This window comes from Schistocerca americana, chromosome 3 (assembly GCF_021461395.2).
Source record: "Schistocerca americana isolate TAMUIC-IGC-003095 chromosome 3, iqSchAmer2.1, whole genome shotgun sequence".
Taxonomy (NCBI): Eukaryota; Metazoa; Arthropoda; class Insecta; order Orthoptera; family Acrididae; genus Schistocerca; species Schistocerca americana.
This window is the reverse complement of record NC_060121.1, coordinates 792,897,708-792,911,899: the sequence shown is the minus strand read 5'-3', so window position 1 is coordinate 792,911,899 and position 14,192 is coordinate 792,897,708. Positions and strand designations below refer to the sequence as shown.

Genomic DNA, 14,192 nt, shown 5'->3' with positions numbered 1-14,192 from the left:
GGAAAGTCATTGAGTAAAACAGAAGTGATTTCAGGCGTTCCCCAAGGTAGTGTTATAGGCCCTTTGCTGTTCCTTATATATGTAAACGATTTGGGAGACAATCTGAGCAGCCGTCTTCTGTTGTTTGCAGATGACGCTGTCGTTTATCGACTAATAAAGTCATCAGAAGGTCAAAACAAACTGCAAAACAATTTAGAATAAATATCTGAATGATGCGAAAAGTGGCAGTTGACCCTAAATAACGAAAAGTGTGAGGTCATCCACATGAGTGCTAAAAGGAACTTGTTAAACTTCGGATACAAGATAAATTAGTCTAATCTAAAAGCCGTAAATTCAACTAAATACCTAGGTATTACAATTACGAACAACTTAAATTGGAAAGAATACACAGAAAATGTTGTGGGGAAGGCTAAGCAAAGGCTGCCTTTTATTGGCAGGACACTTAGAAAATGTAACAGACCTACTAAGGAGACTGCCTACACTACGCTTGTCTGTCCTCTTTTAGAATACTGCTGCGTGGTGTGGGATCGTTACCAGGTAGGACTGATGGAATACATTGAAAAAGTTCAAAGAAAGGCAGCACATTTTGTATTATCGCGAAATATGGGAGAGTGTGTCACAGAAATGATACGGGATTTGGGCTGGAAATCATTAAAAGAAAGGCGTTTTTCGTTGCGACTGAATCTTCTCACGAAATTCCAATCACCAACTTTCTCCTCCGAAAGCAAAAATATTTTGTTGACACCGACCTACATAGGGTGGAATGATCACCACAATAAAATAAGGGAAATCAGAGCTTGTACGGAAAGATATAGGTGTTCATTCTTTCTGCACACCATACGAAATTGGAATAATAGAGAATTGTGAAGGTGGTTCGATGAACCCTCTGCCGGGCTTTTAAATGTGATTTGCAGAGTATCCATGTAGATGTAGAAACGCCACAAAAAATACATAAATATTTGCATTTGACAACGAGAATAATTTCTTGAAGCACATCTTGCTAAGTATGAAGAAATACATAACTTGTGCTATGTTTGAACCAGAAAGATTTGAGTAGTGCAGTGGGAGCGAAGATGTAAACTAGCGGTACAAGTGACCAAACACGAAATACTGTTTGAATAATGCAAAGGTGTCCGTATGATTACAACACACTCAAAGCTACATATGTGCTGTAGAGAGAGTTTGGAACTGGTTGTGATTGGTCATGATACTTTATTCGTATTATCCTTGTTACTCCCATTAGCCAACACACCAAGTAGCAATTGGCAGCTGCAGGAGAGCACAGATTGTTCCTACTCTTACCCATTTACTGGCACTGATCTGTGGAGTAGAGCACCTTGGTGTCAAGAAACTCAACCACATAATGTTTGTAAATACTTGACGGCCAGCGCCATTTTACGTCGGTTATGTCAGTTCATTTCTCCGTGTTCTCCATGAACATTTTTTCATAAAGCATAAATTGCAGGAAGATTATAAATATATTAATGGAGAATCATTTGCGAAATAACTTTGTGAACATAGGAAATTTGACGCAGGAAAACATTAATTCTGGGAATGTAAAAGCAGGGTTATACTGTACGTTCCTGGCGAGCATGGTACTCCAAGCTGTTACAGCACTTACTTCTTTTCTTGTACTGAAATCTCTCATCATTGTCTTTCCTTCCTTGTCTTACTCTCTTTACCATGGTGGCAGCCCTTGATGTGGACCCAGCTATTTTCTAGGTTTTGCTGTTTCTCGGAATATTCATTCATTTACTTTATACCATCTCTTGGTTGAAGTTAATTTTTGCTCCCCTTTTGGGCTCCGACATTCATTTTCCAAATTTTTCCTCTATTGTGGATCGACTGAGTAAGAACACATTCAATAACGCCTACTAAATGCATTGTTAAAGATCATCTGCACAGAACACATGTGTAGACTGTTACATACCGTATTTACTCGAATCTAAGCCGCACTTTTTTTCCGGTTTTTGTAATCCAAAAAACCGCCTGCGGCTTAGAATCGAGTGCAAAGCAAGCGGAAGTTCTGAAAAATGTTGGTAGGTGCCGCCACAACGAACTGCCGTCGAATATATGTAGCGCTACACAGGCATGGTTTGTAGGCACAAAGATAAATACTGGCGCCAAAACCTCTGCGTCAGTAAATAAATTAAAAAAAAAAAAAAAAAAAAAGGTGGAAGACGAGCTTTTTTTCTCCGCCCAGAGTTTCGACAACTGCATTTTCACACATTATCCAACGAAGTAAATACAACTCCGTATTGTTCATCTTCGAATGTAGCAGAATTTCAATGTACTACGAAAATCCGACTGGCAAGACTGTTTGGGATGTTTGTCAATATGGCCAACTCTACGTTCTGAAATTTTTCCTACCTGTGACAAGAGATGGTTGCTAATAGGAACTTGTATGAATTGTGAATCACATGCAGTATTCTCTTCACCATAAGAATAAGACGAATATAAACATTCTTTCATGTTTGCTGCTATCTCATTTAAATCCTGCCTGCCTAATAAACTACAAAACTAGAGTGAGACAACAGCAAACGCGGAAGAATATACGTATCGTATCATGTTTATATTCGTATTAAGTGATACAGTCAGAAGTGAAGCACGGCAGCTGACTAGATTTTCAAATCTAAGATGACTCTAATTTATGTGCAGAATTTGATGTACTAAAGAAGCGGCCGCAAAGATTTTCAAACGGAGAAAAATTTTCGCCTAACTCTCGTTCGGAACACGTTCTATCATACGCAGTCTATTATTTGGTTCTTGTTGATCATTATCAAAGAAAGCAGCAGTGTAAGTAACAACAAATAGCAGTCTCGTGCCATTGTTTCGCTAATGAGACGATTCCTCTCTATTTTTTTATTGTTAGCGGCAGTAGCGCGCACAAAAGCAAGCCATGCCGCGAGCGGCGACAGACCGTAAACACGCACTATCAGAATGCGACAAACAATGCATTTTCAGCTTAGAGTGACGTAAACACCTATAACAAAGAAAACGGCACTTATCAGATCGAAGCAAAATAAGCAATAGATTCAAACCAGATGAAGCACATGAAAAAGGAAGGGTACCCGTATAAATACGGACGGAGCGCCTCATGCATAGCAATGGCTACCTGGTAGAGCTTAACTGCTAAGCTTACGACTCGAACCAAACTACTACAGCCGTATCGTCATTCTTTCAACCTAAATTGTGTCTCATATTACAATGGACCAACTTTGATTCGATTTGGAAGTGCGGCCTAAAACTTTTCTCTCCCCTTGAATTTCGAGTCTCAAATTTTGGGTGTGGCTTAGATTCGGGAATTTTTTTTTTTCTTTATTTCGAGTCACATTTTTCAGGTGTGGCTTAGATTCGAGTGCGGCTTAGATTCGAGTAAATACGGTATGCTTCAAAGCCAAATCACACTCCTGATGCTTGAGATGCTTGTTCTACACGCATGCCAAGAAGTTGGTTCCAGTCTTTGTGGGGCATCAGGACCCCAGGCAATGGCAATTGTGCCAGGTGGCCTTTGCTGTGGCTGGGTGGCACCTATGGGGAGAGCCCAGTGGCCACTCATTTCATCAGGCAGGTCTAGACACCTAAAATTGATAACTTATAACACTACTGCTTTCCATACTGTTGCTACCCCATGGGATGTGGGACAAGCCAGACATCTGGGAACGAAACAATTTATCCAGTACTTAGCATGCACTCGTACTGATGGAACTTTACTGGGACAAAACAGTAATTTTTTGTGCAACATACTGAAGACAAATCTGTAGAAGCTGTGTCTTTGCGAAAAATACAAAGTGGATTACTACTGATTAAAGCCTCCTTGTGCACAATCTATAGCTCTTCAGGCAAGTCTGGGTTAAATACTAATGACCATTGCCCCCATACAAAGCTTTGAATATGGTTCAAGGAATTACCTTGTACAGACCTCATCCTCCAGACAGACAAGGAGCTACAGGCTGATCTTGAACAGCAAGGTGTACATTTTGTTCAATGTGTTTAGAAAGGTCCCAAAGATAATCAAACACATATAGGTACCTTTATGTTAATGTTTGAAGGGAATGCCCTTCCAGAAAAAGACAATGTCACGGTATACAGATGTGAAGTAAAATTTTATGTACAACCAACTGTGAAGTGCTACTGATGCTTGTGCTTTGCTCATAGGTCACTCTGCTGCACGGTGGACCCAAAATGATGCAGCTGTGGATGATCAGTCCTCAAAAATAGTCCTTGTGAACAGCTAACTTTGTGTGTCAATTACACAGATCCTCCTCCTCCACATTCACACGTTTCTCCAGTCTTCAAGAAAGGAAAGAAAATACAGGAATATACTGAGGCACAAAAACAAAATGAACACCTAAATCATGTTGACATGATGACTAGTTAGGTGAAAATCCTAGCTATCACTTCGGCAACCTCAGTTTTTTTTTCAAACCATTTCGCCTACCACCCTTCTACCTTGTGCCTGTCCTGGCGGATCTTCAGGAATCATACACTGCACCTAGCTGCAGATGTAGGTTCCTCTTCCAGTATCTACATGTGACAGAGGCCCGACAAGAGCCAACGACTGAAGAAATTGCTACCTATGGGTCCCAGGCCCCAGGGTTGCTCACTCTTCGTCCGTCCTCACACTCTTCACAGTTAAGCCCTCACAAGCAATGCAGCCATCAAAGAATACGAAAAAGAAGAAGAAGAATCAGGACAAGGCTACTCCAGTGTTCTTGGAGGCACCAGATTCTCCCTCACATTTGGATTCAGAACCAAAGCTCATAGATGTGGTTCCATCCCTACTGGTGGCATGCAGTGATAGTGATGTATGACCTGTACTCCTAACCTCTACACACCTAACCTAGGTATCCATAACATCATCATTCATAGGAAGTATAATGGATATTACTATCGTTGCTGGAACCACAACATGTTATTTCCTCCTCTTGTGCAATTTGTGTCGCTATACAACAACTCACTTCAGTGATGACCATTCTTCAACACTCTGTAGCTATTTTGCTTTGGTCAGAACTGTGGTAGCCTTGAAAAGGCATCATCTGATGAGCTGTACATTGGTTTGCATAGATGTTCTGTTAGTGGCTGCTGTTTCATACCATGTTGGAAGCAATAACAGTATTGGTATAAAGGACCTCATTGGTCACCATTTGCAGTGTTTATATACCGTCAGGCAGCCCACTTACTTAGACTGAGTTGACACCCAACATCTCCCTGCTCCCCCCCCCCTCCTTCCACCCCCCCCCCCCCCTCCCCTGCCCCTCATTTTCTCCTACTTGGGTAAATGGACACCGCCTCCTTCTTGAAGGGGCCTTAGAATTGATCAGCTTCTTGCAGACCATGGTGTATATCTTTTTAGTAATGATAGTCCTACACACTTCAGTGCTGCCCATGGCACCTTTTCAGGTATTAACCTAACAATCTTTTCTCCCAGTCTCATGGGTGGCTCTGTTACATTGGTCACTACAGACAGTCTTTGTAGCAGTGATCACTTTTTGGTAATCCTGTCACTTCCTTGCCATCGCCAGACAGACCAACTACCATGTTGGGTGCTTTGAAGAGCCATCTGGCAGTTGTGAGCCTCTGCTCTTACTTTCACCCCCCTTTATCAGATTTCATTGATGAGGTCGTGCAAGATGTGGAAATCCACAGTGTTGGAAGTGCTATCCCTTTTCTACAGGTTGTCTTCATGATCGGCCAGTGCCGTGGGGAAGGAAAGACATTGCAATAGCTGTTAAGTTTCGCTGAAAAGCCCTCCAATGTTTCCAGTAACTTCCTTTGCAGGTCAGCTGTACCATTTTTAAGTGACATCTTGCTAACGTTCTTGCCTTGTCTCCTGATATGGTGTTCGACCCTGGTTCCACTCTCAGTTGCATCTTACTGTTATTTAGTGGCCCTGTCTCCTCTGTGTCTTGTATCACATTTGACTTCCCTTCGCAGAGGCGACACAGTATCATCATTCCAATCCTTAAGCCAATATTCGTTAACAGTTAACGGCTCATTAGCATCTCATATGTGCACTGTAAAATGTTTTAAAGGACCGTTGCCCACTGATTATGCTGGGTTCTCGAATCTCGGGATCCTTTTGTCCCGTTATCAGTGTGATTTCCTGGAGGGACAATCTATGACTGGCCGTCTGGTTAGGTTGGAAACGGCAGTCTAAGAGGCATTTTTCTAAATGCCAACACCCTATTGCAATCTTATTTTGATCTAAGTAAGGCATATGATGCCGCCCGATGTCATCACATTTTATTTATTCTCCATGACCAGGGCTTTCATCTAAATCTACATCTATACTCTGCAAACCACCATGAGGTGCCTGGTGGAAGGTACATTCCATTGTACCAGCTATAAGTGTTTCTTCCCATTCTGTTCATGTAGGTAGTGCGAGAAGAAAGATTGTTTGAATGCCTCTGTGCGTGCAGTAATTATTCTTATTTTATCCTTAAGATTCCTATGTCAGTGATGCGTAGGGGATTGTATTATATTCCTAGAGTCATCATTTAAAGCCGTTCTTGAAACTTTGTTAACGGGCTTTCTTGGGATAGTTTACTTCTGCCTTCAAGAGTCTTCCAGTTCAGTTCCTTTGCAGGTTAAACAAACTTATGATCATTTGCGCTGCTCTTCTCTGTATATGTGATGACACCGGGCGGCATCATATGCCTTACTTAGATCAAAATAAGATTGCAATAGGGTGTTGGCATTTAGAAAAAGCCTCTTAGACAAAAAGCAGATTTCAGAGTACCTGTTGGCTCAACACAAAAGTTTTGTCTCAAGTACAGATAGTGTTGAGGATCAGTGGACGAAGTTCAAAACCGTCGTACATAATGCGTTAGGTGAGTATGTGCCAAGCAAGATCGTAAGAGATGGAAAAGAGCCACCGTGGTACAACAACCGAGTTAGAAAACTGCTGCGGAAGCAAAGGGAACTTCACAGCAAACATAAACATAGCCAAAGCCTTGCAGACAAACAAAAAGCGAAATGTAGTGTGAGGAGGGCTATGCGAGAGGCGTTCAATGAATTCGAAAGTAAAGTTCTATGTGCTGACTTGGCAGAAAATCCTAAGAAATTTTGGTCTTATGTCAAAGCGGTAGGTGGATCAAAACAAAATGTCCAGACACTCTGTGACCAAAATGGTACTGAAACAGAGGATGACAGACTAAAGGCCGAAATACTAAATGTCTTTTTCCAAAGATGTTTCACAGAGGAAGACTGCACTGTACTTCCTTCTCTAGATTGTCGCACAGATGACAAAATGGTAGATATCGAAATAGACGACAGAGGGATAGAGAAACAATTAAAATCGCTCAAAAGAGGAAAGGCCTCTGGACCTGATGGGATACCAGTTCAATTTTACAGAGAGTACGCGAAGGAACTTGCCCCCCTTCTTGCAGCGGTGTACCGTAGGTCTCTAGAAGAGCGTAGCGTTCCAAAGGATTGGAAAAGGGCACAGGTCATCCCCGTTTTCAAGAAGGGACGTCGAGCAGATGTGCAGAACTATAGACCTATATCTCTAACGTCGATCAGTTGTAGAATTTTGGAACACGTATTGTGTTCGAGTATAATGACTTTCCTGGAGACTAGAAATCTACTCTGTAGGAATCAGCATGGGTTTCGAAAAGGACGGTCATGTGAAACCCAGCTCGCGCTATTCGTCCACGAGACTCAGAGGGCCATAGATACGGGTTCACAGGTAGATGCTGTGTTTCTTGACTTCCGCAAGGTGTTCGATACAGTTCCCCACAGTCGTTTAATGAACAAAGTAAGAGCATATGGACTATCAGACCAATTGTGTGATTGGATTGAGGAGTTCCTAGATAACAGGACGCAGCATGTCATTCTCAATGGAGAGAAGTCTTCCGAAGTAAGAGTGATTTCAGGTGTGCCGCAGGGGAGTGTCATAGGACCGTTGCTATTCACAATATACATAAATGACCTTGTGGATGACATCGGAAGTTCACTGAGGCTTTTTGCGGATGATGCTGTGGTGTATCGAGAGGTTGTAACAATGGAAAATTGTACTGAAATGCAGGAGGATCTGCAGCGAATTGACGCATGGTGCAGGGAATGGCAATTGAATCTCAATGTAGACAAGTGTAATGTGCTGCGAATACACAGAAAGATAGATCCTTTATCATTTAGCTACAAAATAGCAGGTCAGCAACTGGAAGCAGTTAATACCATAAATTATCTGGGAGTATGCATTAGGAGTGATTTAAAATGGAATGATCATATAATGTTGATCGTCGGTAAAGCAGATGCCAGACTGAGATTCATTGGAAGAATCCTAAGGAAATGCAATCCGAAAACAAAGGAAGTAGGTTACAGTACGCTTGTTCTCCCACTGCTTGAATACTGCTCAGCAGTGTGGGATCCGTACCAGATAGGGTTGATAGAAGATATAGAGAAGATCCAACGGAGAGCAGCGCTCTTCGTTACAGGATCATTTAGTAATCGCGAAAGCGTTACGGAGATGATAGATAAACTCCAGTGGAAGACTCTGCAGGAGAGACGCTCAGTAGCTCGGTACGGGCTTTTGTCAAAGTTTCGAGAACATACCTTCACCGAAGAGTCAAGCAGTATATTGCTCCCTCCTACGTATATCTCGCGAAGAGACCATGAGGATAAAATCAGAGAGATTAGAGCCCACACAGAGGCATACCGACAATCCTTCTTTCCACGAACAATACGAGAATGAAATAGAAGGGAGAGCCGATAGAGGTACTCAGGGTACCCTCCGCCACACACCGTCGGGTGGCTTGCGGAGTATGGATGTAGATGTAGATGTAGATATGTCCAGTATCCCCTGTTAGTCCTATTTGGTATGGGTCTCACATGCTTGAGCTATATTCTAGATTTGAGTTTATTGTCCTCTGCAACAAATACACCACCTCCATTTCCCATTTGCCTATACTTTTGATATGCACTTGAATTTGGGTCAGGGATTTTCTGTGCCTCTTGATGACTGGGTGTTGTGTGCTGTCCTTAGGTTAGTTAGGTTTAAGTAGTTCTAAGTTATAGGGGACTAATGACAATAGCTGTTAAGTCCCATAATGCTCAGAGCCATTTGAACCATTTTTGCACTTGAATTTTCCTCAAAAATATCACCTGATTTCAACCAGCTTTGTGTACCTAGTAAATGTGAGCCTCACTGCCTTTTAACAAGGGCTTCAAACTATGGCACTGTGTTGCAAATGCTTCGGCAATTTACCATTAGGATTTTAATACTCTCACCTGTGGAAGGCATTTCTTTCAATCTTACACAGATACTCCTAGGTTTCCTACAACTGTCATTATCTGGATTGGATGGGGAGTCGTGTAATCTTAAAAAACCTTGTACGCACCCCACACGCAGTCAGCTACCTGAGTAGCAGCCTCTGATATGCAGTGTATACCTGATCCATGTAGGAGAGGGGAGGGGGGGGGGGGGGAGGCTACGTTTCTCAGCCCTATGATCCAAGACCAGGAAGTTGCAGCCTAGCACGTCACAGAACCTTTGAAGTCTCTGGTTTAGTCCTTCCACTCAATTGAGAACCAAGGGCCCACAATCAGTTCTGGTGACAAAGCAGCAAACTGTGAGGTTCTTTGAAACTTCCAAGCGTTTGCTACTACTTTTTATTCAAAAGTTTCTATCCCACTGGTTGTTTTGGATTGGAGTAGTTATGTCACTCAACTTTCCAGGAGTCCAAGAGAATGGTGTCCCACTGGGCTCCGTGTTGAGTATTACACACTTGCTCATAGCCATCTACTAGTTGGAATGTGCCTACAGCCCTTTGCCAAGATCTCCGTCTATTCACCTTAGGATGTTGTCATCATGTTTCCTTGCACGCCTCCTTCGGTCGGTACCCAGTCCAGGAATTAGGACCTATTTATTTCAAGAGCATAGTGTCTCAGTCCTCCCCATGATCTTTGATCATGTTGCTTTCAGCTCTTTGCAAATTTCTGGTTACTACTATATTTACAGTGTCAGTTCTAAAATGTGGATAAGACAAAATACACTTTTACATCTCCTGCTGACCAGGGACACCATTATTTGCTGGGAACTTGTAGTGTTTACACGACAGAGGTGGTAGTCATTAACAAAGCTCTCCATTATATTAAACAAGCCTCCCTTGACTGTGTTTTAATATGTAGTGACTCAATAAGCAATCTCCAGGCAACTTACCAGTGTTACTCGTCACCCTGTGGTCTCGCTGTTCATGAACTTCTCGCTGAAACCAGTCATTCTGCCTGCTCTGTTGTCTTGCTATGGGTTTCAAGTCATGTGGGTGTCCCAGGGAATGAAGTGATCGACTATTTGGATAGAGACATGATTACTTGCCACTCCATTGGCTTGGACAATCCCAGGTGCAGATTTGCAGGTGCAAGTAAGGCCTTTGCTCACTCGGGGATGGAATAACATTTGGTGGCTTCTGCCCCCTGTGGTAAACTCCACATTATCTAGGCACTCAGCCCTCCTTTTCTAATGGTAGGGATACACCATTGTACAAGGGGCATGCAGTAAGTAATGCAACACATTTTTCCTGTAGCCAATTTCGGTTGAAAAAAATGTGGAATGTGTTTTGCTACATCATGGAATACTCCCACTTCAGCCACTACAGTTTCATGAAGTCCTGATAAGTGGGGGTGTTATACGTAACCTTCAGAGTGGTGTCTGTGTTTGGGATGTGGTCCATGCAGAGAGCTGTCATTAAGTTTCTTTTGTCAGAAAACCTGGTTATCTTAGATACTCATAAGTGCTAGCAGAATGTCTACGGAGACCTGGCAGTGAACAAAAGCACGTTGAATCTTTGGATGAGTCGCCTGTCGTCATTTCCACAAAATCACGCAAACTTGTCCGATTTCCCAGTTGCTACCTTCAGGAAATTGAAGAAGCTAGTTTAATGTGCTTGTTCCCACAAAAATGCAAATGAACTACTTCTTCATAAGACAAGGCCTCACACAAGTATGCGCACCTGAGAGGAACTCACAAAACTTCATTGAACTGTTCTTCCTCATCCACTGTACAGCCCAGATCTTGAATGTTCCGACTTCTACCTGTTTAGCCCAATGAAGGAGGCACACTGCAAGAAGCAGTATATGAATGATGGGGACGTTATTGATGCAACGGGATATTGGCTCCAATGTTGAATAATAGAGTGGTACCATGTGGGCATTCAGGCTCTCCCAGTAAGGTGGCATAAGGCCATCACGTTGCACAGAGATATGTTAAAATAGATTTGTAGCTAAACAAGTGGGGAATAATATGGTGTACGAGGTGAATTCAAGTTCTAAGGTCTCCGATTTTTTTTCTTCGGACTGGAAAGAGAAACAAACATGCGCATTGTTTTAAAATGAGGCCGCGTTCATCGTCATATGTCCCAGAGATGGCAGCACCGTACGGCAGATGGAATTTTACCGTCAGCGGCGAGAATGAGAACTGTTTTAAATACTTAAAATGGCGACGTTTTCCTTACTTGAACAGCGTGCAGTCATTCGTTTTCTTTCGAAAGTGCGTTCATGGGTGCGACAGTTTAATGAAGGGAGAACATCGTGTGACAACAAACCAAAACAACCTCGGGCTCGCACAAGCCGGTCTGATAACATGATCGAGAAAGTGGAGAGAATTGTTTTGGGGGATCGCCGAATGACTGTTGAACAGATCGCCTCCAGAGTTGGCATTTCTGTGGGTTCTGTGCACACAATCCTGCATGACGACCTGAAAATGCGAAAAGTGTCATCCAGGTGGGTGCCACGAATGCTGACGGACGACCACATGGCTGCCCGTGTGGCATGTTGCCAAGCAATGTTGACACACAACGACAGCATGAATGGGACTTTCTTTTCGTCGGTTGTGACAATGGATGATACGTGGATGCCATTTTACAATCCAGAAACAAAGCGCCAGTCAGCTCAATGGAAGCACACAGATTCACCGCCACCAAAAAAATTTCGGGTAACCGCCAGTGCTGAAAAAATGATGGTGTCTATGTTCTGGGATAGCGAGGGCGTAATCCTTACCCATTGCGTTCCAAAGGGCACTACGGTAACAGGTGCATCCTACGAAAATGTTTTGAAGAACAAATTCCTTCCTACACTGCAACAAAAACGTCCGGGAAGGGCTGTGCGTGTGCTGTTTCACCAAGACAACGCACCCGCATATCGAGCTAACGTTACGCAACAGTTTCTTCGTGATAACAACTTTGAAGTGATTTCTCATGCTCCCTGCTCACCTGACCTGGCTCCTAGTGACTTTTGGCTTTTTCCAACAATGAAAGACACTCTCCGTGGCCGCACATTCACCAGCCGTGCTGCTATTGCCTCAGCGATTTTCCAGTGGTCAAAACAGACTCCTAAAGAAGCCTTCACTGCTGCCATGGAATCATGGCATCAGTGTTGTGAAAAATGTGTACGTCTGCAGGGCGATTACGTCGAGAAGTAATGCCAGTTTCATCGATTTCGGGTGAGTAGTTAATTAGAAAAAAAATCGGAGGCCTTAGAACTTGAATGCACCTCGTATTGGAATCCCGAATAAAACCAACCTGCTTTCAGGAAGAGGGGTGGGGGGGATGGGGATGTGTTGCGTTGCATTACTTATTTAATGCACCTTGTACCATTGTATTGACATTCCAACTGATGTCTATTACATTTTAGCCATTCCCTTTTACTTTTATGGACCTCTTGACTAAAAGGCATTCTTTATTCTGTAGATATCTTCACCCTTAATCGGGTCGGCAGGGGTCGTATGTGGGTGGGGTTTCTCTTGTCATGGCTGAGCTCTGAGAGACCACTTGTCTACTCTAATCTATGTACTGATTCAATCCATATACTTTTGTGTCTTTGTAAAGCATGTTTTTCAGCTCTAGCATCAGTATTAGCTTCAGTGCATCGCTTTTACCACTTGTTCACACTTTTCCCATCTGAACACATTCGTGGTGGATGTCAGTATATTCAAATGAACAAACCTTTGACCTGAGGACTGATAACCTTGCTGCGTAGCCTCTTCCACCCCGACCCCTATCAGCCAAACAAGCAAGCAAGCAACCAAGCAAGCAACCAACCAACCAACTTGCATTTTGTACCTCATCTTAAACCTCCAGCTATGACCCTCTCCACCTTCCACCCAGTCTTTCCTTAGTAGTTTGTCTTAACACATCTCTTGCAACTGTTATCCATCTGTCCTTCCTCCCATCCAACCCTCGGTAACTTTGTAGGAAATCCACTCCTCAGACCTGGCTCTGCCTTCCTTCCCAAAACCCTATCACAGGTACAGAACAGATAGCCATTCATGATCTGAAAATGGATCCTTACCTTACTATTTTCCTTCTGACCATTGCTTTACCACTGTGATGATGAATGACAGTGATTAAGTGTATAAGAATGTCTGCCACTAACTGTACTACTATCGCACAAGTCCACCATGAACCCCCAACTGCTCCCACTGAACAAGATGGTGCTGTGGTAAAGGCCTGGACTGGAACTGAGGAGGAGCAGTCACGCACATTTAGATTTTCTGTGGCTTCGTAAAAGATTTATGTAAGTATTCAGAATGTCAGTTTAAACAATTGTGGGGCTGATTTCCGTCTCAGTCGAAAGATGTGCTCACTAATACATTCATCTTTCTTCCTGCTCAAACAGTAGGCTCATCCTAGAAACTTATCACCTGAGTCCATCTTCCTCCTCACACTTGCAATGCTCCATAGATCCATCTTAAACTTACACCCAAAGCTCCATAAACTCAGTTCTACTAGTCATCCTACTGGTTGTTCCATCCTGGCTGATTACAGTGCTCTCATAGCAATTTCAACAAAATGTTTACAGTCACCCCTTTTACAACCAAGATGTTAACTACGCTCTCTACTGCCTATATACTAGATACCCCCAAGAGCATGGCCCATCCGAATGGCCTCACACTGTGCTAGAGAGCGTGCACGAGAACACTTTGCAAAGGTTAGTGGAATTTGCCGTAGGTGACCGATGCTTCCTCATATAATAACACAAAATCTTAACACCAGAGTTGGGCAAAATTTATTTGAATAACGAATAACAAATACAGATAATAATTGTTTGTTATTGATGAATAAAAACTATTTATTCAAAACGCTTTTCATTTATGCGAATAAAAACTTTAATTTGTCATCTGTGAATAAAAACCATTTCAAGTTACAGATAAATTGCAAGTCTGAGGAGACCCATCCCAATTTTAGCTGTGATTC

The 14,192-nt window shown here is 42.8% G+C and overlaps 1 protein-coding gene across 2 annotated transcripts in view; it reads left to right on the top strand.

Annotated features, from left to right (window-relative positions):
* Nucleotides 1–14,192, top strand: part of LOC124605312 (nucleoprotein TPR-like) — a 404,625-nt gene that overhangs the window by 77,573 nt on the left and 312,860 nt on the right. The window lies entirely within an intron of this gene.